This window comes from Heptranchias perlo, chromosome 16, assembly GCF_035084215.1.
Source record: "Heptranchias perlo isolate sHepPer1 chromosome 16, sHepPer1.hap1, whole genome shotgun sequence".
NCBI classification, from domain to species: Eukaryota; Metazoa; Chordata; class Chondrichthyes; order Hexanchiformes; family Hexanchidae; genus Heptranchias; species Heptranchias perlo.
Genome location: NC_090340.1, coordinates 53708358 through 53730812, shown reverse-complemented (window position 1 = coordinate 53730812; position 22455 = coordinate 53708358). Strand labels below are relative to the sequence as shown.

The 22455-nt window shown below is 40.9% G+C and overlaps 1 long non-coding RNA gene across 1 annotated transcript; it reads left to right on the top strand.

The window, feature by feature from the left end:
- Nucleotides 1-776: 776 nt before the first annotated feature.
- LOC137333368 (uncharacterized) lies at nt 777-21215 on the top strand. Its single transcript, XR_010965880.1, has 5 exons — nt 777-841; nt 7988-8092; nt 15533-15624; nt 20856-20925; nt 21010-21215. It is a non-coding gene; the product is annotated as an uncharacterized lncRNA (long non-coding RNA).
- Nucleotides 21216-22455: the final 1240 nt, after the last annotated feature.

The window sequence follows — 22455 nt, the reverse complement described above, 5'->3', positions numbered from 1 at the left end:
CCTTTCATCATCTTAACCAATGGAAGGAACATGTGTGAAAGCCACACCAGAAGGCATACAGAAGGCAAAGCAAAGATAGAGGGAAGGAGGGAAGGAAAGACTCCTAGGATTGAATGAGAAGTGGTAAAAATAACTGTGAGAGACAGACAGAGAGACAGACACAAGCAGTAACAAGGGTAATGCAATAATCGTGGGGGACATTAATCTTCACATAGACTGGGCAACCTTAGCCAACTCACCCCTCATACCTATGTAATCGGCTTTATTAAATTTAAGACCCTAGTTTCAGACTTAACTACATCACTCAAACTCAATATGAAATTCTATCATATTATGATCACTTGTCCCCGGAGAATCCTTAACTATAAGATTACTAATTAACCCTGTCTCATTATACAGTATTAGATCTAAAATAGCCTGTTCCCTAGTTGGTTCCTCAACATATTATTCTAGAAAACTGTCTCAAATGCATTCCATGAGCTTGTCCTCCAAACTACTTTTGCCAATTTGGTTTGCCCAGTCTATGTGAAGATTAATGTCCCTCACGATTATTGCATTACCCTTGTTACTTAAATTACCTAAGCATAAGATTAGATTAGACGTCAGGTTTTTCTTTTTGCAGAAGGTCATTGACCTTTGGAATAAATTTCTGGCTTGTGCAATGAGTGTGGATTTGCTGCAAATGTTGAAAAATGAGCTGGATAAGTTCCTGGAGAAGGCTGATGTCGCTGCATGCAACAGATAGGTGGGATATTGGGTGATGTACCAGTCTGTGACTGTTATCTCCTGGAACTCGTTCTTGATCACCCTCGATGATCAGAGAGGAATCTCCCAGAATTTGGTAAGTCTAGAAAAAATAATTAGGCATTTTGTCATGGTCACCTCACGTACTGAGCTCATGGAAAACACCTGCACTGTTGCTTGCATCAGGCATCACAGCCACTGACAATCCAACACCACAACTTACATTATTCAACCCAGGTGCATCCCACAGATAACTCTTCCCTGGTCCCAGCACAATTACAGCAGTTCTGAGGAGAATTTGATCGTCCATTCCATCTGCAGATTCCTTGTTGGGAAAAATAGAAAGCTCTTATAAACGTGCTAACTGCTAGGAAGAATGTAGGCATTGATGTTGACTGAGGATAGGATTGGGCTTGGCTCTGACATCATGTTGTGGCCGAATAGCTTGCTAGAAGTCACTGTCCATGCTCATGCATAAAAAGTTGCCACTTTGGATGAGGTACCCGATGGCTGCCAGTGCCTTCGGAAATGTACCTCAGCGAGAGTTCTTGCCTTTAGAAGAGGAGTGGTAAAGGAAATAAAATCGGCGGAGAAAAAAGAACTTGTTAATCATAGTAAAAACCACTAGATAACACATTCTGCACCCAATAAATGTTGTTAACCAGCATTTTCCTTCTTGTCTTTAAATACAGAACCATGTTTGTGAGTCATTAAATAAAGATGACCAAAAACAATCAGGAAAAAGAGACAACACTTCAACCCACCCAAAACAGCCAGATATTTCAACCCAAATTTTGAAGGAAAACAGAACATTCCCCCTACTTCAGTGTTCACTCATTCTGAGTCGACTGAGAAATTCATAATTTCCTCTTTGATTGCTTTGACTGAGACACCATTCACTGCACACATTTTCAGGTTACATTGCAGGGTCAACGACACCCTTCTGTCAGGCTTGACTGGAAATGGCAGCAATGGTCCTCTGAAATAAGGGTTCATGTATATTGCCTCCGAGAAAAATAATGCCTTCTCAAAAAAGAAACAGAAAATTTAAATTCTGCTCTTCAATCTGTAATCAATGAGCAGCATTTTATAGTTTGTTCTCTTTCTCAGTTAATCTAATCAGCGATCAAACATTTCTTAGACGCTGTACTTCATGTGCAAAGTTAATGGGCAAGTTAATGCCAGTTGAACACGTGATGTAATGTTGTTGGAAACTATTGAGATGCATTCTACTTTAGATAAAAGCCACCACCTAATTAACCCTATAACCACGTAGAATGGTACAATAAAACTCATACTTAGTTACAGGGTAGTTGAATGTGGGCCCACAGCCCCACCATTTCACTGTTGGTGAATTCCTTATCACACTCATGCTATTAGATCGTTACATGAAATGAGAGATTTCCCCATTGGAGGGAGAGAAAGGAGAAATTAAAATACCTAAGAGTATTCTTGGATGCAGTTAAGGAGCAGCGTTTACAGATGACCAGTAGCAGCTCACTTGTTTGCCTTCCAGAACAGATTGGTTGAAATCGCAGGGAGATTTAAAAATGGCAAAAAGGAAAAAATATAATACAGCTTACAGAAGTCAGTGAATGTGGCTAGCAGTTGATTGCAGAATAGAAACTCATTGTTGACAACGAGCAAAGTGAAAGATCAAAATAAGCTTTTAACGTGTACATTAAAATATCAAAATGTACAGTTTGAAAAGAAAATCTATGATTCCTTATGGTTATTTCTGTGTTTTGCTTGTTTGTCCCCATTATCGCTAAGTTTTGTTACTAAGGCTTGTCTGACTGTTGAGAAACATGTTCAACAAATGGAAAACAGACAAAATAATTGGAAAGATGGATTCAGAACAGAAAGATAGAGGGCTAATAGAAATGATAATATAGTGCATGCAGCATAATTCAAATTATTATAGAAAAATGAATGATCCAGGAAATAGATTTCCTCAAACAAATGTATTTATAATATATTAAAAATATTGCTGCAGTGCCACCACTGGTGGAAGGATATAATTACAGCATAAGTTTACATAGGCAGTTTCTAATATAAATTTGGACAAATTTAGAATGGTAATATAAAAATAAGGACAGAACGTATGACTTTAAAATGGGAACTGAATTACCTCTGCGCACTCTGGTCCAATTATTCTCTTGTCCTCGAACCCTGTTTTATCTGAAGATTATACTTGGCCGTGACTCCCCATGTGCAAAACCAAGGAAGATCAATTAGTAATATTAAAATATTGGCCTCCCTGCAAGAAGAGATCGACCTAACAAATATTTACAACATCATCAACATCATGTTAAATTTAAAGTCTCCTACATTGTAACCTCATTCTTGACCCATGCATATACAATCACCTCTTCATTTCCCCCTTTGAATTACTTTCCTGGTATATGTTAGGTGTCTTGAACTATCTCCTGGAAGACAGCCTGCTCTGAGGACACCACCAACACTAGTCTCTCGACCCCTCCACTCTCTCTGATTTGTCACGCTGCTTGTCCGACATCCAGTACTGGATAGGCAGAAATTTCCTCCAACCAAATATTGGGAAGACTGAATCCATTGTCTTCGGTCCCTGCCACAAACTCCATTCCCTAGCATCCCTCTCCTGTATCCTAACTCGCACCAAGTCCTGTTCACCATCATCTCTGTGCTCGCTGATCTACACTGGGTCCTGGGTCCAGCAATGCCTTGATTTTAAAATTCTCATCCTCGTTTTCAAATCCCTCCATGGCCTTGCCCCCCCCTCTATCTTTGAAACATCCTCCAGCCCTACAACCCTCTAAGATCTCTGCGCTCCTCCAATTTTGGCCTCTTGCGCATCCCAAATTTTAATTGTTCCACTATTGGCGGCCATGCCTTCAGCTGCCTAGGCCCTAAGCTCTGGAATTCCCTCCCTAAATCTTTCCACGTCTCTACCTCTCTCTCCTCCTTTAAGACTCTCCTTAAAACCTATCTCTTTTACCAAGCTTTTGGTCACCTGTCCTAATATCTCCTTATACGAACATACATACGAATTAAGAGCAGGAGTAGGCCTTTCGGCCCCTCGAACCTGCTCTCCCATTTGATAAGATCATTGCTGATCTCATTGTGACCTCAACCCTACTTTCCTATCTACCTACTGTAACCTTTGACTCCCTTGTTAATCAGGAATCTATCTAACTCATCCGTAAAAATATTCAATGACCCTGCCTCCACCGTTCTCTGGGGAAGGGAGTTCCACAGACTCACCACCCTCTGAGAGAAAAAAATTCTCCTCATCTCTGTCTTAAATGGGAGACCCTTATTTTTAAACTGTGGCCCCTAGTTCCAGTCTCTCCCACAAGGGGAAACATCCTCTCAGCATCTACCCCTTCAAGTCCCCTCAGGATCTTATATGTTTCAATAAGATCACCTCTCATTCTTCCAAACTCCAGTGTATACAGGCCCAACTTGTCTAACCTTTCCTCATAAGATAACCCCCTCATCCCAGGAATCAGTCGAATGAACCTTCTCTGAACTGCCTTTAAAGCAATTATGTCCTTTCTTAAATAAGGAGACCAAAACTGCACACAGTATTCTAAATGTGGTCTCACCAATGCCCTGTACAACTGTAGGAAAACATCTCTACTTTTATATTCCATTCCCCTTGCAATAAATGACAACGGTCCATTTGCCTTCCTAATCACTTGCTGTAGCTGCATACTAACTTTTTGTGATTCATGTACTAGGACACCCAGATCCCTCTGTACCTCAGAGTTCTGCAATCTCTCTCCATTTAAATAATATACTGCTTTTCTATTCCTCCTGCCAAAGTGGACAAGTTCACATTTTCCCACATTATACTCCATTTGCCAAATTTTTGCCCACTCACTTAACCTATCTATATCCCTTTGCAGACTCCTTATGTCCTCTTCACAACTTACTTTCCTACCTACCTTTGTGTCATCAGCAAATTTAGCAACCATACATTCGGTCCCTTCATCCAAGTCATTGATATAGATTGTAAGTAGCTGAGGCCCAAGCACTGATCCCTGTGGCACTCCACTTGTTACATCTTGCCAACCTGAAAATGCCTACTCTGTGTTTCCTGTTAGCTAACCAATCCTTTATCCATACTAATATGTTACCCCCTACACCATGAGCCCTTATGATGTGGCACCTTGTCAAAAGCCTTCTGGAATTCCAAGTACACCACATCCACAGGATCCCCTTTATCCACGTTGCTTGTTACTTCCTCAAAGAACGCTAATAAATTAGTCAAACATGATTTCTCTTTCACAAAGCCGTGTTGACTCTGCCTGATTGCATTGAGATTTTCTACGCCCTGCTATAACCTCCTTAATAATAGGTTCTAGCATTTTCCCTATGACAGATGTTAAGCTAACTGGCGTATAGTTTCCTGCTTTCTGTCTCCCTCCTTTCTTGAAAAGAGGAGTTACATTCGCTATTTTCCAAACCAATGGGACACTTCCAGAATCTAGGGAATTTTGGAAAATTAATACCAATGCATCTATTATCTCTGCAGTCACTTCTTTTAAGACCCTAGGATGAAGTCTGTCAGGACCTGGGGACTTGTCAGCTTTTAGTTCTAATATTTTTTTCAGAACCCTTTCCCTGGTGATTGTAAATGTTTTAAATTCCTCCCTCCCTTTCACCTCTTGATTCACATTTATTTCTGGCATGTTATTTGTATCATCTACAATGAAGATGGATGCAAAATATCTGTTCAATTCATCCGCCATTTCTTTATTCTGCATTATTAATTCCCCAGACTCACTCTCTAGAGGACCAACACTCACTTTACTTACTCTTTGCCTTTTTAAATACCTGTAGAAGCTCTTACTATCTGTTTTTATATTTCTAGCTAGCTTTCTCTCATACTGAATTTCTCCCTCCTTATTATTCTTTTAGTCATTCTTTGCTGTTTTTTATATTCTGTCCAATCTTCTGACCTGCCACTAATCTTCGCGGGATTATATGCTTTTTCTTTCAATTTGATACTATCTTTAACTTCCTTATTTAGCCACGGATGGTACGTCCTTCCCCTAGAGTCTTTCTTTCTCACTGGAATGTATCTTTGCTGAGTGTTACAAAATATCTCATTAAATGTCTGCCACTGCATCTCTACTGACCTATCCCTTAACCTAATTTCCCAGTTCACTTTAGCCCGCTCTGTCTTCATGCCCTCATAATTGTCCTTATTTAAGTTTAAAACACTAGTCTTAGACTTACTCTTCTCTCCCTCAAATTGAACATGAAGTTCAATCATATTGTGATCACTGCTACCTAGAGGCTCCTTTACAATGAGGTGATTAATTAATCCTGTCTCATTACACAATACCAGATCTAGAATAGCCTGCTCTCTGGCTCTAGAATGTGCTGCTCTAAGAAACTGTCCTGAAAGCACACTATGAACTCATCTTCCAGGCTACCTTTGCCAATCAGATTCTTCCAATCTATTCGTAGATTAAAATCACCCATGATTATCGCTGTTCCTTTCTCACAGGCCCCTATTATTTCTTCCTGTGTACCCTGTCCTACAGTGTGGTTACTGTTAGGGGGCCTATTAACTACTCCCACAAGTGACTTCTTGCCTTTACTCTTTCTTATCTCTTATGTGGCTCGGTGTGAAATTTTGTTTGATATCGCTCCTGTGAAGCGCCTTGGGATGTTTTACTACATTAAAATCGCTATATAAATGCAGATTGATGTTGTAACTGGCAGTTACCAGGTTCCTGGAAGCAACCCAGGGTGATTCACCCAACAAATGTCACTTCCTCTGTCTGAAGAAACAGTTCACCCTGCTCATGTTCCACCCCAACAGTTCAGAAACTTGCCACGTGAGGAAATGCAGCCACAAACCCCACGTCTTACCAATCCTTGGCACGGCGCATTTCTGTGCGTACCAGAATTATGAAATATCCAATGGACTCATACATTTCTGTCAATGCTTTTTCCAATTTACATCACCGCTTTTCAATGCACCAAAATGCTGTTCCTCCCCTGCCAGCTCCATAGACATTTTCATTTCATTGAAATTAAGGGAACGAAAATCAGACGGGTCATGTAGAGGGTGTGCAACCTTTCCCTGCTTTATTACTGCCCAGGCGGTAGAGATGAAAATATAACCCATTGTCTTAAAATCAGATCAAATTCTATTGCAATCTTAAAGGATTTGGATCAGACCTTTGAAAATCCTATTTTACCAACCTTACAGAATCTAACTAAATACTCTACAAGAAATTGATGACAGTACAATACTTTTCCATTAGAAGGCACCCATAGGACGCCAAAATAGTAACTCACCATTTAATTTAGCAGCATTTCTGCTACTTATGTTTCAAAATAAAATTGGATTATGGGCCTGGGTGAGTTGGTGCATTAGAGGGATGGGTTTCAATGGACTAAATGGTTTCTTGCATTCTTTGATATTTGTCCAAAACAGAGAATAGAACAAGACAGTGTACGTGTGTGTTTGTATGTGGGCGTGAATCATGAATTGTTCTACGGATTCATACATTTCTGAAATTACTTTATCCAGTTTTACTAAACGGCATCCCTGTGCACTAGTATAACATTTGACAACCGTGTTACAGTTTGTGAATGAAAAAGAAGTGATTATCAGGCAAATGTGACAGTGAATGATAAGACCACCACATGCAGAACATAGTGGGCCAGAAATTACTCACCTGAGGACGCCACTCCATGACGGCGTCCTCTCCAACGGCCGGCGAGTTGATTGCGCAAGTTCGCGAGTGTGCACATGTGCAGTAAAACCCCAAAATCACGAACTTGCTCCCATTGGATCGCTGTCGGTTTGACAGTTACGAATTAAAGGGCCACCTAAGCTACAATCAATAAAATCAGGAAACATTCGTAAACTTACCCATCTGCCCAGCTGGAACGAAGATACTTACGCCTCCAAAAGTACGCTGGAAAATACCAGCCCTACACTACATTTTAAAAGTGCGGTGACTGTTAATGACTGCGGAACAACAAAAAATTAAATTTTAAAAATGTGGAATATCAAATTAATCTCATTTTAATATTTTTTAATCATTAAATTTTTTTTTAATTAAAATTTTTTTTTTTAACTTTCAACTTCTGTAAGTTTCATTAAATTAAATAATTTGCTTGGCTTTTTGTAATAAGGTATGTTAAATTTTTATTTACACTAACATAAACAAGTTCACTTTAAATGAATGAGTTTTACTTGCCTGCTTGTGGGTGTGACTTCTCTTCTTGACAGATTCTGTGGGCGGGGCTTCCATTCCCGAAGGAAGATGTGCTGATATCACATCGCTGAACTGAGAAAAAACTTAAAATGAAGCAAGTGGACGTTGGAGACCACAAGGTAAGTATTTTCGTAGTCTTTGTCCGCAGCCTTGCCGACAGCCATGCCAGTCGGAGCAAGTTCCAGCCCAGTGTTTCACTGCATGACCAGAAAGGGTTGCAGTAAATTTCCATCCTGAATTAGTAGCAGATGTTTTAAATTCTGAAAAATAATGGTCGGCTTACTAAATACAACTCCCAAATCTCAGCATTGTTAGAGCTGCCTCTACGAAGCTCAGTTTTGTCTTTCTTGCCAAGCACTTTTCACACTCTCACCAAGCCTTGACTCTTTGCACAGCCCACGTCTGTCCCAGACTTGAGTACCGCTCCCATATCTGGTGAGGCTCTTCTAGCATCTCTCTCACATTCCCGGACAAGATACAAGATAAAGTTAGCGATAGGCACTCATTCTCTCATTCTCACCCTCTAACACTGCCTCAGTTGCAATCTATCTTGTCTTTCTCTATTTTAGCAACACTAAAATGGTTGTTGCTCCTCTAAACTCACCAGGCTCGTTCCTCCAGAGCTCTAAATATACCATCCAGCATGCTGTTCCTCTTTGCTGCATCTTCCCTGTGTTGAAATAAAGACTCACCACACTGTCTCCTGTCCTAACTCATTCTTTCCCAGAACCATGAAACTCTCTACCTCTCTCAATCTTCCCTTCATCTTACAACCTACAACCTTTTAAAATCCAAGGTTGATGTCATCTAACCGTTACTTCTCATTTTCATAGAATCATAGAAATTGCTGTTCAGTAGGAAGCCATTTGGCCCATCATACCTGGGCCAATGCTAATTCTTCAACTGGAGCTGCCTATTCTGATTCCAATCTCCAGTATTTGTCTCATTTTCTCTGCTACTCTTTTCAACCTTAGTGGTGTTCTGATCATTGGCCCATGGCTCTCCAACTCATTCTCTCAGTAATAAAAACAGAAATTGTAAAGTTTGAGATTTATATTGCTGACTATATCCTTCAATTTGATTGTCAAATTCTAGTCCCTCAACTGATTTTCAATGGTATTTTTCCAATGACAATGTAATGATCTTATTACATGAATCTTATATCAGATGAAAAGAAAGGTACAGTATAATTATTGTCACTTAAACATACTATTCAGCACGATATATTTAAGTTCAGAACTACAAGGCTAATTCAGGGGAGTAACCACTATTGACATAAATTTGTCATGAAAATCCAAGTACAAGGACATTAGAAGTCACAGAGGTATGGTCCAACTAGAATCAGCTGTTTTTTTTCCAGTTAATTTGCTATGACGTAAAATGATTCAAAAACTGTATTTTAACGTTCGCCCACAGGGTATGAAAGCCTCGGTTGTTTGCCATGTGCACAGCACATTCAATGATTGCTGAATTTTCTTTGCATTTGAAAACATTTTTTCAAATTTTTTTTTTGGTGAATTTTTTCAAAGGAGGGATGATCTAATAGAGGTCTTTAAAATTATGAAGGGGTTTCATAGGGTAGGCATAGAGAAGATGTTTCCACTTGTGGGGGAGTCCAAAACTAGAGGTCATAAATATAAGATAGTCACTAATAAATCCAATAGGGAATTCAGGAGAAGCGTCTTTATCCAGAGAGTGGTTGTGGAACATCACTACCACAAGGAGTGTTTGAGGGGAATAGCACAGATGCATTTAAGGAGAAGCTAGGTAAGTACATGAGGGAGAGAGGAATAGAAGGATAAGCTGATAGGGTGAGATGAAGTAGGGTGGGAGGAGGCTTGTGTGGAGCATAAACATTGGCTGAATGGCCCGTTTCTGTCCTGTAAATTCTGTGTAATTCAATGTAACATGCAAACTATCAATTCAGTGAATATAACGTATTCTTGTCTGGAGGGCCTTCTCCCTGGTATCCATGGCATTAGGTATAATAAACTGCTGAAGTCAGTGAACCATGTTGAAAACGATTACCCACTCTAGAGAAGCTAATTGTAGTGAGACCAGACTCCAGTATCTTTCTCTGCATCTTTTAGTTCTTCCACCAAACAATGGCTAATGTCCTATCTCATAAGAACAAAAGAACATAAGAAATAGGAGCAAGAGTAGTCCATACAGACCCTTGAGCCTGCTCCGCCATTCAATAAGATCATGGCTGATCTTCTACCTCAACTCCACTTTCCCATCCTGTCCCCATATCCCTTGATTCCCTTGGTGTCCAAAAATCTATTGATCTCAGTCTTGAATATACTCAGTGACTGAGCACCCACAGCCCTCAGGGGAAGAGAATTCCACAGATTCACAACCCTCTGAGCAAAGAAACATTTCATCATCTTGGTCCTAAATGGCCGACACCTTATCTTGAGATTATGACCCCTAAATCTAGACTCTCAAGCCAGGTGGAACAGTCCCTCAGCATCTACCCTGTCAAGCCCACTAAGAATTTTATACATTTCAATGAGATCACCTCTCATTCTTCTAAACTCCAGAGAATGTAGGCCCATTCTACTCAATCTCTCCTCATTGGACAACCCTCTCATCCCAGGAATCAATCTAGTGAACCTTCGTTGCACTCCCTCTAAGACAAGTATATCCTTCCTTAGGTAAGGAGATCAAAACTGTACACAGTACTCCAGGTGTGGTCTCACCAGAGCTCTATATAATTGCAGTAAGACCTCCTTGCTCTTATATTCCAACCCCCTTGCAATAAAGGCTAATATACCATTTGCCTTCCTAATTGTTTGCTGTATCTGCATGTTAACTTTCTGTGATTCGTGTACAAGGACACACAAATCCCTCTGAATACCAACATTTCTTAGTCTCTCACCTTTTAAAAAATATTCTGCTTTTCTATTCTTCCTATCAAAGTAGATAATTTTACATTTCCCCACATTATATTCCATCTGCCACCTTCTCGTCCACTCACTTAGCCTGTCTGTATCCCCTTGCAGCCTCTTTGCGTCCTTCTTAAAGTAATTAAGATTAAAAAAGAAAAAGTGCTGGAGAAATTATTGGGACTAAAAGCCGACAAATCCACTGGACCTGATGGCCTACATCCTAGGGTTTTAAAAGAGGTGGCTGCAGAGATAATGGATGCATTGGTTTTGATCTTCCTGAATTCCCTAGATTCCAGAACAGTCCCCTTGGATTAGAAGGTAGCAAAGGTAACTCTGCTATTCAAGAAAGAAGAGAGAGAGAAAACAGGGAACTATAGGCCAGTTAGCCTGACATCAGTAGTAGGCAAAATGCTAGAATCTATTATTAAGGACGTGGTAACAGGGCACTTAGAAAATCATAACATAATTAGGCAGAGTCAAGACGGTTTCATGAAAGGGAAATCGTGTTTGACAAATTTATTAGAGTTTTTTGAGGGTGTAACCAACAGGGTAGATAAGGCGGAACCAGTGGATGTCGTATATTTTGATTTTCAGAAGTCATTCGATAAGGTGCTGCACAAGAGCTTGTTACACAAAATTAGGGCTCATGTGATTGGGGGTAATATATTAGCATGGGTTGAGGATTGGTTAACGGATAGAAAACAGAGAGTAGGAATAAACGGGTCATTTTCGGGTTGGCAGGTTGTAACTAGTGGGGTGCCGCAAGGATCATTGCCTGGGCCTCAGCTGTTTACAATATATATCAATGACTTAGATGAGGGGACTGAGTGTAATGTATCCAAGTTTTCTGATGATACAAAGCCAGGTGGGGAAGTAAGCTGCGAGGAGGACGCAAAGAGGCTGCAAAGGGATATAGACAGGTTAAGTGAGTGGGCAAGAAGGTGGCAGATGGAATATAATGTGGGGAAATGTAAAATTATCTACTTTGATAGGAAGAATAGAAAAGAAGAATATTTTTTAAAAGGTGGGAGACTAAGAAATGTTGGTATTCAGAGGGATTTGTGTGTCCTTGTACACGAATCACTCAAAGTTAACATACTCTTATTAGACCCTTGGTTCCCCACTATTTCCAATATGTTTTTTGTGTCTTCTATTTGTTTAATGTCTCTGTTATTTCCTTCTGGCTTCCAATCTCACTGTCCATCACAACCTTTCTTATCTCTTTCTATTTTCTCAAAACTACTGTAGCCAGTGTTCATCTGAACCTCCTTCTCTTCTCCTCCTTCCTAAGCTCAAACACTCTTCCACCTCCCTTCATCCTCATTGTGTTGAAACACTCATTGCACTGTCTTCGACTCAACTCATTCTTTCCTACAGCCTCAAAACTGTGGAACTTCTTACCTCTCAGGTATCCTTTCCTGCTACAATCTGCAGGCTCTTGAAACCCATGCTTGCCATCATTAAAGCTTCTTGATTTATCTCATCTTCTCCTATCATTTTAGACCTTGGTGTTTCCCTATACTGTAGACCTTAGCCGCTCACTTAGGTTTCTCAATAGGAAAACTCTTAACACATAGCACAGTCCCAAGCAGTAACAACACTATCAGGAGAACCCTACAATACAGTGCCAATAATTAAAGAAGTTTATGTAAAAACCATGAACAGGAAGGAAAACTCCTCAACATCACTTGCAGGAAGTAATTACTGTCATGTGATGGCAGGAGATTACTTTTAATATATACTGTTACAGAATTCCTAAGATAAGAAAGTAGTCATAAAAACCGCTAACCCAAGTTGACTAGGGGCAGTTTCATTTGCATGTCAAGGATGAACCTGAGCCAGAGATGCTACAATAGATGAACTTTTTGAAGGTATTTGCTCTCTCCATTTTTATACCAGTTATATTCTGCAATAAATTGTCCATTATGTATAATTTATTGTTGTCAGAATCATAACTTTTTTTGCTGTGAGAATTTTTGCACCTAAGGTGAGCTAAAGTCAATAATTGAGGAATAGAAAATTTTATGGGCCTGAAATTTCAGGGTCCTTGCTCAGCCACCAGTCTTCTGTTGGCCATTGTGCCCTGGAGTTGATCCCATGCAATTAAGGTGAATGAGGTAATTTAAATGGTTGGGGTGGGTACAGGCACAATAGAGGTGCCCACCCTGAGTGCCCAGTGGAATGTTGGAGCAGCAGTTCAAAGGGGAAGTCAGAGGCCTTTATCGGCTGAAGTGGACAGTGGCATTTTTTAGTTCTTTGCCCAAAAAGGAAACAAGGCCTGCCTTCTAATACAACTCTGTGCTGTCATGGCTGCTGCTGGAGGGTATAATGTGTGAAATTACCGGGATGGTCTGGAAACATGTCTAGCTGTCTGACAACAAAGCTATCTGTAGACTTGAGAGTTGGGCAGAAGACTCCCGAACTGAATTTGGGGCACAATTTTCATGGGGTGGAAATATGGCGGATCCGAGTTCCATCCCAAGTTCCTGGCACCCCAGAGACGATCTGTCTGAGTTGTGCTTTCCCCACCTCCCGGAATTAGGCCCCTATGATTTTACATCCGCTGTCAGCATCAAGTACTCTCAAGTCAGATATGAATGCTTTAGATGCAACTTAAAGGTCTCTATTATACTCCACGGATCTGCTCTGACCCAAACTTAAGAAAGAATCTCATATGCCATTTCCATCTCCCAAACACACTGTTCTCATGATCAAAAGCAAAATACTGCAGATGCTGGAAATCTGAAATAATTTTATTGTTTCAGATAATTCACAAATAAAATGCTGGAAATTCTCAGCAAGTCAGGCAGCATCTGTGGAGGAGCTGTAAATTGGAAACAGCAGAACCACGAGAAAGTGCCATGTGGAGGAGAGCAGTTGTTGGGGGTGATGGAAGAGTGGATCAGGGTGTTGCCTTGATTACACTTCCTCCCACCCCCTTCCCGTAAGGACTCTAATCCCTTCTCCCAGTTTCTCCGTCTCCGTCACATCTGTTCTGACGACGCCACCTCCCACATCAGTGCTTCTGATATGTCTTCCTTTTTCCTCAACCGAGGATTCCCCTCCACTGTAGTTGACATGGCCCTCGACCTCATTTGTCCCATTTCCCGCACTTCCGCCCTCACCCCTTCCCCTCCCTCCCAGAACTATGAAAAGGTCCCTCTTGTCCTCACCTTACACCCCGCCAACCTCCACATTCAATGTATCATCCTCCGCCATTTGAGCCACCTCCAGTGAGATGCCACCACCGAACACATCTTCCCCTCCCCTCCCTTTTCAGCATTCCGAAGGGTCCGTTCCTTCTGCGACACCCTGGTCCACTCTTCCATCATCCCCAACACATGCTCTCCTTCCCATGGCATCGTCCCATGTGAGTGCAGGACATGCAACACCTGCTGTTTCACCTTTTCCCTTCCCACCGTCCAGGGCCCCAAACACTCCTTCCAGGTGAAACAGCGTTTTACTTGTACTTCTTTCAATTTAGTATACTGTATTCGCTGCACACAATGCGGTCTCCTCTACATTGGGGAGACCAAACGCAGATTGGGTGATCGCTTTGCTGAACACCTCCGCCCAGTCCGCAAGCGTGACCCTAACCTTCCATTTTAATTCTCCATCCTACTTCCACTCTGACCTCTCTGTCCTCGGCCTCTTACACTGTTCCAATGAAGAGCAATGGAAGATCGAGGAACAGCACCTCATCTTTCGATTAGGCACTTTACAACCTTTTGGACTGAACATTGATTTCAATAACTTCAGATCATAACCACTCCCATTTTTTCGGACAGCAGGTGCTGGTAATGGTTCTGCTGTCGCCATTTACAGCTCCTCTAGACCCATCTTTTGTTTCTTTACTTGCCCCATTACCACCCTCCTTGCCTTGCACCATCATCCCTTTTGTCATTTAATCACTCCTGCCCTCCACCCTATCAGAGACCTTCCCTTTTGTTCTTTCCTCCCCTCCCCTTCCTTCCCCCCACTTTCTCCGGCTCTGTACTTGCTTAAAAACTGTTTAATCTTCAACTTCTTCCAGTTCTGACGAAGGGTCATCGACCTGAAATGTTAACTCTGTTTCTTTCTTCACAGATGCTGCCTGACTTGCTGAGAATTTCCAGCATTTTCTGTTTTTACTGCACTGTTCTCATGATCTATCTGAATGAGGCCAGTAATCTATGGGTTGAAATCGTATTATTTGAAATCACCAAAGACCAGCTCATTTTAAATTGGTTAATGTCTTTGTTAAAACAGTAGATGGAGGAGCTTCACACAAACTCATTAATGTGATTGTTGCCAATAGCGCATAGTGCGATCTCACTGCAGAAATGTCAATTAGCACTGAATTATGGCGGGGGGGGGTTCGGATCCTGAGCTGACACCTAGTAGAAAGCAGATTCATATTGCACAAATTCATTCAATTCAGGATCCTTGCAAGGAATAGAGAGAGGGACTGTCAACCTAGCAGTTCGACCTGCCTTGAAAACTAAGTCAAAAGACATTGTGCTAACTCTTTCTTGCTGTCTCCATTTAGGCGTTATTTGATATAGTGGTGTTCAAATCAAAAGCCACAGTTCAGTTCTCTTTTCCTAGATGAAGACTTTAAGAGCTTTTCACTTTATTTTTAAAATGTTATTATTCAATAATTCAAGAAGTTTATGTTTATCAAAACAGAGATCTTGGCAACAGGAATGGAGGAAGTTCCTTGATACATGAAACTGGATCAGAGTTCACAGACAGAAACCTTTGTCTCATCACTTTCGCAGGTCTGTTATCTAATGCCCCCTTTATATACTATACACGCAGTGCAAGTCTGGAACATTTCTGAGACTGGGCTGAGCTGACAGGGCTTCAAGGGCTGAATTATGAGGACAGGTTGCAAAAACTTGGTTCCTATTCCCTTGTGTTTAGAAGGTTGAGGGGTGATTTAATCAACGTCTTTAGAATGATTTGATAGGATAGATAGAAGCTATTTCCTCTGGTGGGGGAATCCAGAACACGGGGGCTTAATCTTAAAATTAGAGCTCAGCCATTTAGAAGCGAAATCAGGAAGCACTTTTTCACACAAAAGGTAATGGAAATCTGGAACTCTCTCCCCCAAAAGAGAGGATGGATGCTGGCTCAATTGAAATATTCAAGACTGAGATCGATAGATTTTTGTGAGGTAAACATATCGAGAGATATGGAGCAAAGGCAGGTAAATGGAGTTGAGGTACAGATCAGTCATAATCTAACTGAATGGTGGAACATGCTTGAGGGGCTGAATGGCCTACTCCTGTTCTTATGTTCTTATGATAGCTATTTTGCCAGTAGCTGTCAAATCATGACACTGTATATCTCTGTTGGCAATATTAGTGTTCATATGACATTCCTTTTAAATCATTTGTTTGCTAATATTGACAACAGCAATTTCTATCCTATGGAAACCAGAGTTCCAGAAATGTATATTTAAACACATGACTTGGGAGCTCTGCTCACTGGCCTCAGGCTGCTGTTGAAATTTCAAATGTTAAAAATAGCTGATTGGACACTCAGCTCTTATCAATCAATATAAGATAATATTTTATTCTTTTGTCTAGGTGTGGAGAAAGTTAGTTAACAATTCATTGACTTGATTACATTAAATCCAGTTGTTTTATAATGTGGGTTACTTATATATCTTATAAAAATAAAAGCGGAATTTAGAAATATAGGGCCAAAATCCGTGGGGGGTACATCCTGGGATAAGTGACAAGACATGCCCGCCCAGGACCTTCAACTGCTGACCGTGCCAAGGTTTGTTGCTTTGTACTGAGGCCTTTTAATTTAAATACCGGCACCTGCAACAAGAGGGGAGCATCTAAAGTCCTCACCTGTCCCCACAGGCTGCAAATTGCAGTGCAACTTGCTGATCATAGGAGGGGTGCACCCCCCACCCCTCCATTCAGCAGAATTGTTTGCTGAAAAAATTTGTCTCCTCTTCAGGGGCCCATGTCAGTCCTGCCATGTCCTACCCTGAACCCCTAGGTGGGCCCCACAATTGCCAATCAGTGGTCTGCTTCGCTGGTTCTCAGCATGGGTATTGCATTGCTGCCAATGATGTGCTGGATCCCCATGAGACCAGGGGTGCAGGAATCCCCTGCGCAGAAAGTCCCCACTCTTGGCCCAGCCCTTTACAAGGCCCTGTGAAATCCACAATGTTATGCCAGTCTAATTTACTAACCCTTCCGGCACACTCCCACTGGTGTTAAAGCAGGAGTCCGATGGAAGGGCTGTGGATTTTTGGCCCCTGTTTCTTTACACAGAGACTGTTTAGCATGTGGAATTCTCTGCCACAAATTGTTGTTGAAAGACAGCCTATAAATTCTTTTAAAAAGGGATTCAACAGCTACTTGAAAAAGAGTAATATTAAAGGATAAGAGGAGTGAGCAGGAGAGTGTGATTAGACTAGGTGGATCATGGGCAAAAATACTGGTGCTGATTTGATGGGCTGAATGGCCTGTTTCTATTCTATGATCATTCTATGATATGAATCTGCTTTCAAATAAATCGTATTGTGCTATATTTGTGAACCATTGTGTATTTGATCAGTGGTTATCGGTTACTAGTATAGAACAGCCTTCCTTACTACAATCACTGAGGCCAATAATACAATGGAGATGGGCACCCACTGTCTGGGAATGCAGGCACAGAGGCCTGAGATCTTCAATGCGCCCAAGTGCTCAACACACTCCAATGTGGGAGGTGAGGTACTGTGGTTATTGATTCGCACACAATTTCTGATCTTTTGTTAGTTAGTTTCAATCTCTCTCCCTTACTTCAGGTCCTACCCATGATACTTGGTATCAATGCAAACTCTCTGGGCCTGAAATGCCAATGGACCTGCTCTTTGAGTGCAAGTATGGTGGAGTGGACCTTACGTCTGCCCAAACGGAAGGCTGAGGACAGGGTCATTTACATGGTCCAGGTGGGCAGCCGACGCCTGTCAGGGCACATCAGTGGAACCTGTCCTGATCCATTGGGAGAATACAGAGTGGTTCATAGCTCCTTCAATAGAGATTCCCTGAGTCCCTTCATGGGGCTGTAGAAACTTGGCAGCATTTCCATCTCCAGCTCCTAAGGGAGCCATAAAGGTAATCAATCCTCTATGACATCAATTAACTTTGGCTGGGAACCTTCTGGGATTTTCCTGAGGGTCTTAGCTGGCGAGAGTTCTGTTATAACCTTATAGGAGTAAATTTGCTGGAATTCCTGGGGTAGACTAGAATCATAGAGTCTATGGGTAGCCATAGACTACCCAGACAGGCCTCATTGATGTGGGTGGAGTGCAATTGCTTCCCCCCAACCAAAATGTAAAGCAAAGCAGCACTTGGTACAGGGCAGAATCCTGGAAGAGCCCAAATTCTGGCCCCTGCCCTCTCTTTATCCTGGCCCCAGATCAGAATTTCAGTGCTTCTGTCCCTCTTTCTCTCTTACCAAGTTCCTGTTTCATTTATTTTTACTGACTGTAACTCCTTTAATTTTCCTCAGATAACAATTTCGCTCGATCGCCTAGAATTTTCTCGAAATGAGTTACACCACCATTGCCCCTCTTAAAAAAAAATTTGGCCCACCAGTGGCTTGTAGAGGGAATTACATGCGAGTTTTGCTCTCCTCGGCACCAGCTCAGATAGTTACACTTGGGGGGGATTTAGATAGTGATAGCGAGGATGTGGAACCCGGTGATTCACAGAGCCTGAAGGAACAAGAGGACTAGGGAGTGGTTTTCTTTCTTTCTTCATACACTTCAGCTGCTTGCACTGAAGCATGCGCTCTACCCTAGAAGAGACCCTGCCAGAGTCTTGATACTTTGGTCCTATCTAGGACCCAGTGCCCTCCAAGCATTCTTCAATACCAAGGGACTCAAGTATTCTTCTCTGACAAATAACATTCTCCAAATCTGTAGCTTACCTTGCCTTTCTGAACCACATTTACTTGAAAAATAAACAAACAAGCAAGTCTAAATGTTTACTTTAGTGGGAAGGAAAGTCTGGGGGAGTCAATTTTTTTCTGTCATTGTCTATTGAAAAGCAAAATTTTGCTTAAAAAGCATGCCTTGATGTTATTACAGATATATCTTCTTGTGTGTGCTTTCCTGGAGTGGGGTGGCTCTGGATTGGCTTCCAGACCTGTCAAAGGTTACATTTCCATTAAAAAGAACAGAGTTGGTTCCAGGACACAAGGAGAGGAGGGGGAGCCTCTTCATTAGTGGTGGCATGGCTGGTATGGGTGAACAGACAATAGGGGAGTGCTTTGAACAGAAAATACTCTCCCCAGATTTCCTATCCCATTTGAGCCGTGGCTCATTAGTTACATCTGTGGGAAAAACTTAAGAGGTTAACACTAGTGTGTGATACAAGTACGTGTGGGATGTGCACCAACTCCTCTTGCATTGTGGGTTTCAATTCTCTTTTATTTCTTTTCTGTTGGTTTTAGAAACATAGAATCATGGAATTGTTACAGCACAGAAGGAGGCCATTCAGCCATAAAGTTACTTTTTTAACATTATGTTATTACTGTTTCTCCACGCGCTTCATCAGATTGCTCAGTTATAAAATGTGACAGTTCATATTCTTGAAATTCATACATTTAGTTGTATTTTTGGACTTAAAAGTTAACTAGGGGTTCATGTCCCTAACACCCTTCATGGTTTAATATTTTTATTGAGAAGTCTAGGTGCAGAACTAAGGCCCACAGTGCAGGACAAAAACAAAATATATGGTAATTGGGTCACACCAGCTTAGGCTTTAAAAGTCTGTAGATTGCAGGAAGAAGGAAAAATTGAGGGAGGTAAGAAATTCCACTTTTGAGGTTCCAGGGAGAAAATGGGGCAATGACTTCAAGACAGTCAGGATGTGAAGAGAAGGAAGAGCATGAAGATAGGGATGCAACTACATATAAAGAGTTGGAAGGGAACATCAGGAGCTATTCTGGAATTTGGAGCAGACAGAAGAGAGAAATATAACCATGCCCCACAATTTGGGGAGATAGCCCCCTTGTCCTTCTCCCCTTCAGTGGTTGCACCTATGTATGGCTGATGGTGTTATGTGGAATAAAATAGCAATCTATCTTCCTCTGCAGGATTTTGCATGAATTTTAAGGGTGCGTTTACTGTATCAGTTCAAAATGTTATAAAGCATAATCCACATCTATCAAAACGGTTCACCTTCACTGGGAGCATCAGCAGATGCAGTGGTGGGTGTGAGGAAAGGGGCTTTGGTTTGGTTTCCAATCTCAACCATACTCCTGTCGGAAAGGATAGCAGTCTATGTCTAGGCACCGTTGTTGTTGCCTAACTCCTACAAACAGATCAGAATGGCTCAGGTCTGGCATAGGTCTGGCACAAGTTTGGAAGAAGGTCCATCAGACATGGGTGTGTGTGACCCAGAGAATCCAGGCGGACAGATAAAAAAGTGTAGAATGCAGGAAGGGCAAGGAAGGCATCAGTCCATTTATTTTGAAATGAGTTAAATCTTCTGTTAAAATAGCAGACAAAGGAATTACCTATGAAGAAGTTATGCATTCCAAATTTTATATCATGACATATTGTTGTATCATTACCTAAGATCTTAATGTAAAACAGTGATACTTTACCTCTGTAAATGAATTCACCTAATTTATGTATGAAGACTATTAAAATAATCATCAGTATCATGATCAAAAGTCAGCTTCATAAAAATGGGATTTATTGTCTGAGTTACTGGGAAAAGCCTCTTTCCTAATTAATACGCACTACATGTATAAATTGAGTATTCAAAATAACATAGTAGATATATGTTCTGATGAATGGGGGCAATTTTAGCCTGAACCACCCGTTGGGGAACTGATAAGGTCGGGTGCAACGTTGGTTTTACACCATGCTCGATTTTACTCTCCATTAAAGTCAATCGAGACTAATATTGGGCGGGGTGTAAAGCCAACGTTCCACCGACGAGATAGGTTAGATTTACCCCTGTTAACTCTGTTTCTCTCTCCACAGATGCTGCCTGACCTGCTCAGTGTTTCCAGCATTTTCCGTTTTTAAAATGGATACAGGACTTTGCACAAGGGTAGGACTCCTGCATTTTTTTTAGATGTTTCTGAAAACATGAACAAAGTCTCCTTACCTTCTCTTGCATTTTGTCCTATTACAGAAGAAAAACAATAAAAGTAATAAAGGATCATATTCACTAAGGTAGATGACTAACTGAAAACCATCATGTAAAACATGCTGCTCTTACCAGGATATGAAAGACACATCAACAGAAACATTTCATCTGGGGAAAGAGAAAGTTAACCTTTATTGCTGTTTAGGCCAATGATGGAGGATACGTGATTCTGAAAACCTATGTATTTTAACTCCAATAGTGATTTAATAAAGTATTTGAAAGAATTTACATTGTTTCTTTCATTCTCAATGAAGTGTTTTAAAAAATGTGTGTGGTCTCATAGATCATTCCTTCTCTCACCTCGCTCATTTCTCTCTCTGCTGCAACCTTTCTTGTCTCTTTATTTTACTCTTACTACTTTGGTCATTGCCCCTCTGAACTTTCCTCTCTTGCTGCTCTTCCTCCCAGTATTCTCACTGTTGAAATCAAGACTCATTTTACTGACTCTTATTCTAATTCTTCCCCAGGAAGTCAAAACAGTTCAATTAATTACCTCATTTAGTCTTCCAACTATAATCTACAGGCTTTTAAAAACCTAAGCGTAGTATCACCTTTACCACTACTTCTTGATTTACCTCCTTTTGTCTTTTTAATCGTGGCACAATAAATCTTATCCTTTCTCAGTTAATGAAAAGAAAACAATCCATGTGCTAACTTCAAAATATTTATGACTTATATCTGAACATCAGAGATAGCTGAATGAATAGTAATTCATTGTAGTGAACTGCTATAGAATGTCCTGAAAGATGTGAAAAGGCACTATATAAATGCAAGTTCTTGCTCTCTTTCGTTCAGACGGTGTACAATACGACATTTTACTTGACGTTTCCTTCCTGCGAATTACAACCCCCCTATTTTTTTTATTTGCATGAAATATAAACTTGTACGTTTACCGTGCCTACTGAACCAAACCAACTGATACCCATGGCAGAAACTGGATAACCCCATGAATCAAAGTGACACATAACCAGGGTGTTTATCTTCAGTTTTTATTCTTTAAAAACTTACAGGAATTTTCCATTTGTATTAAAAAAATTGAAATGCAGGTGAAAATCACTTTAAAAAAAAAAATCACATTTTCAGATAATAGGGAGAAGTTGTTCAATGCTTAATCGTTTAGGTGTGGAGATGCCGGTGATGGACTGGGGTTGACAATTGTAAACAATTTTACAACACCAAGTTATAGTCCAGCAATTTTATTTTAAATTCACAAGCTTTCGGAGACTTCCTCCTTCCTCAGGTAAATGTTCAGGATCTCCTTGAAGCCTACGCATTTATACATATAGAACAATACATGGTGTTTACAGACTGCCCCTGCAACTGCCCGTTGCCAAGGCAATTACCGTGTTCAGACAGAGAGGTGTCACCTGCAGAACCCCCGAATACACATTCAACAAAAAAACAAACAGGGAAAAAAAACAGAGAAGAAAA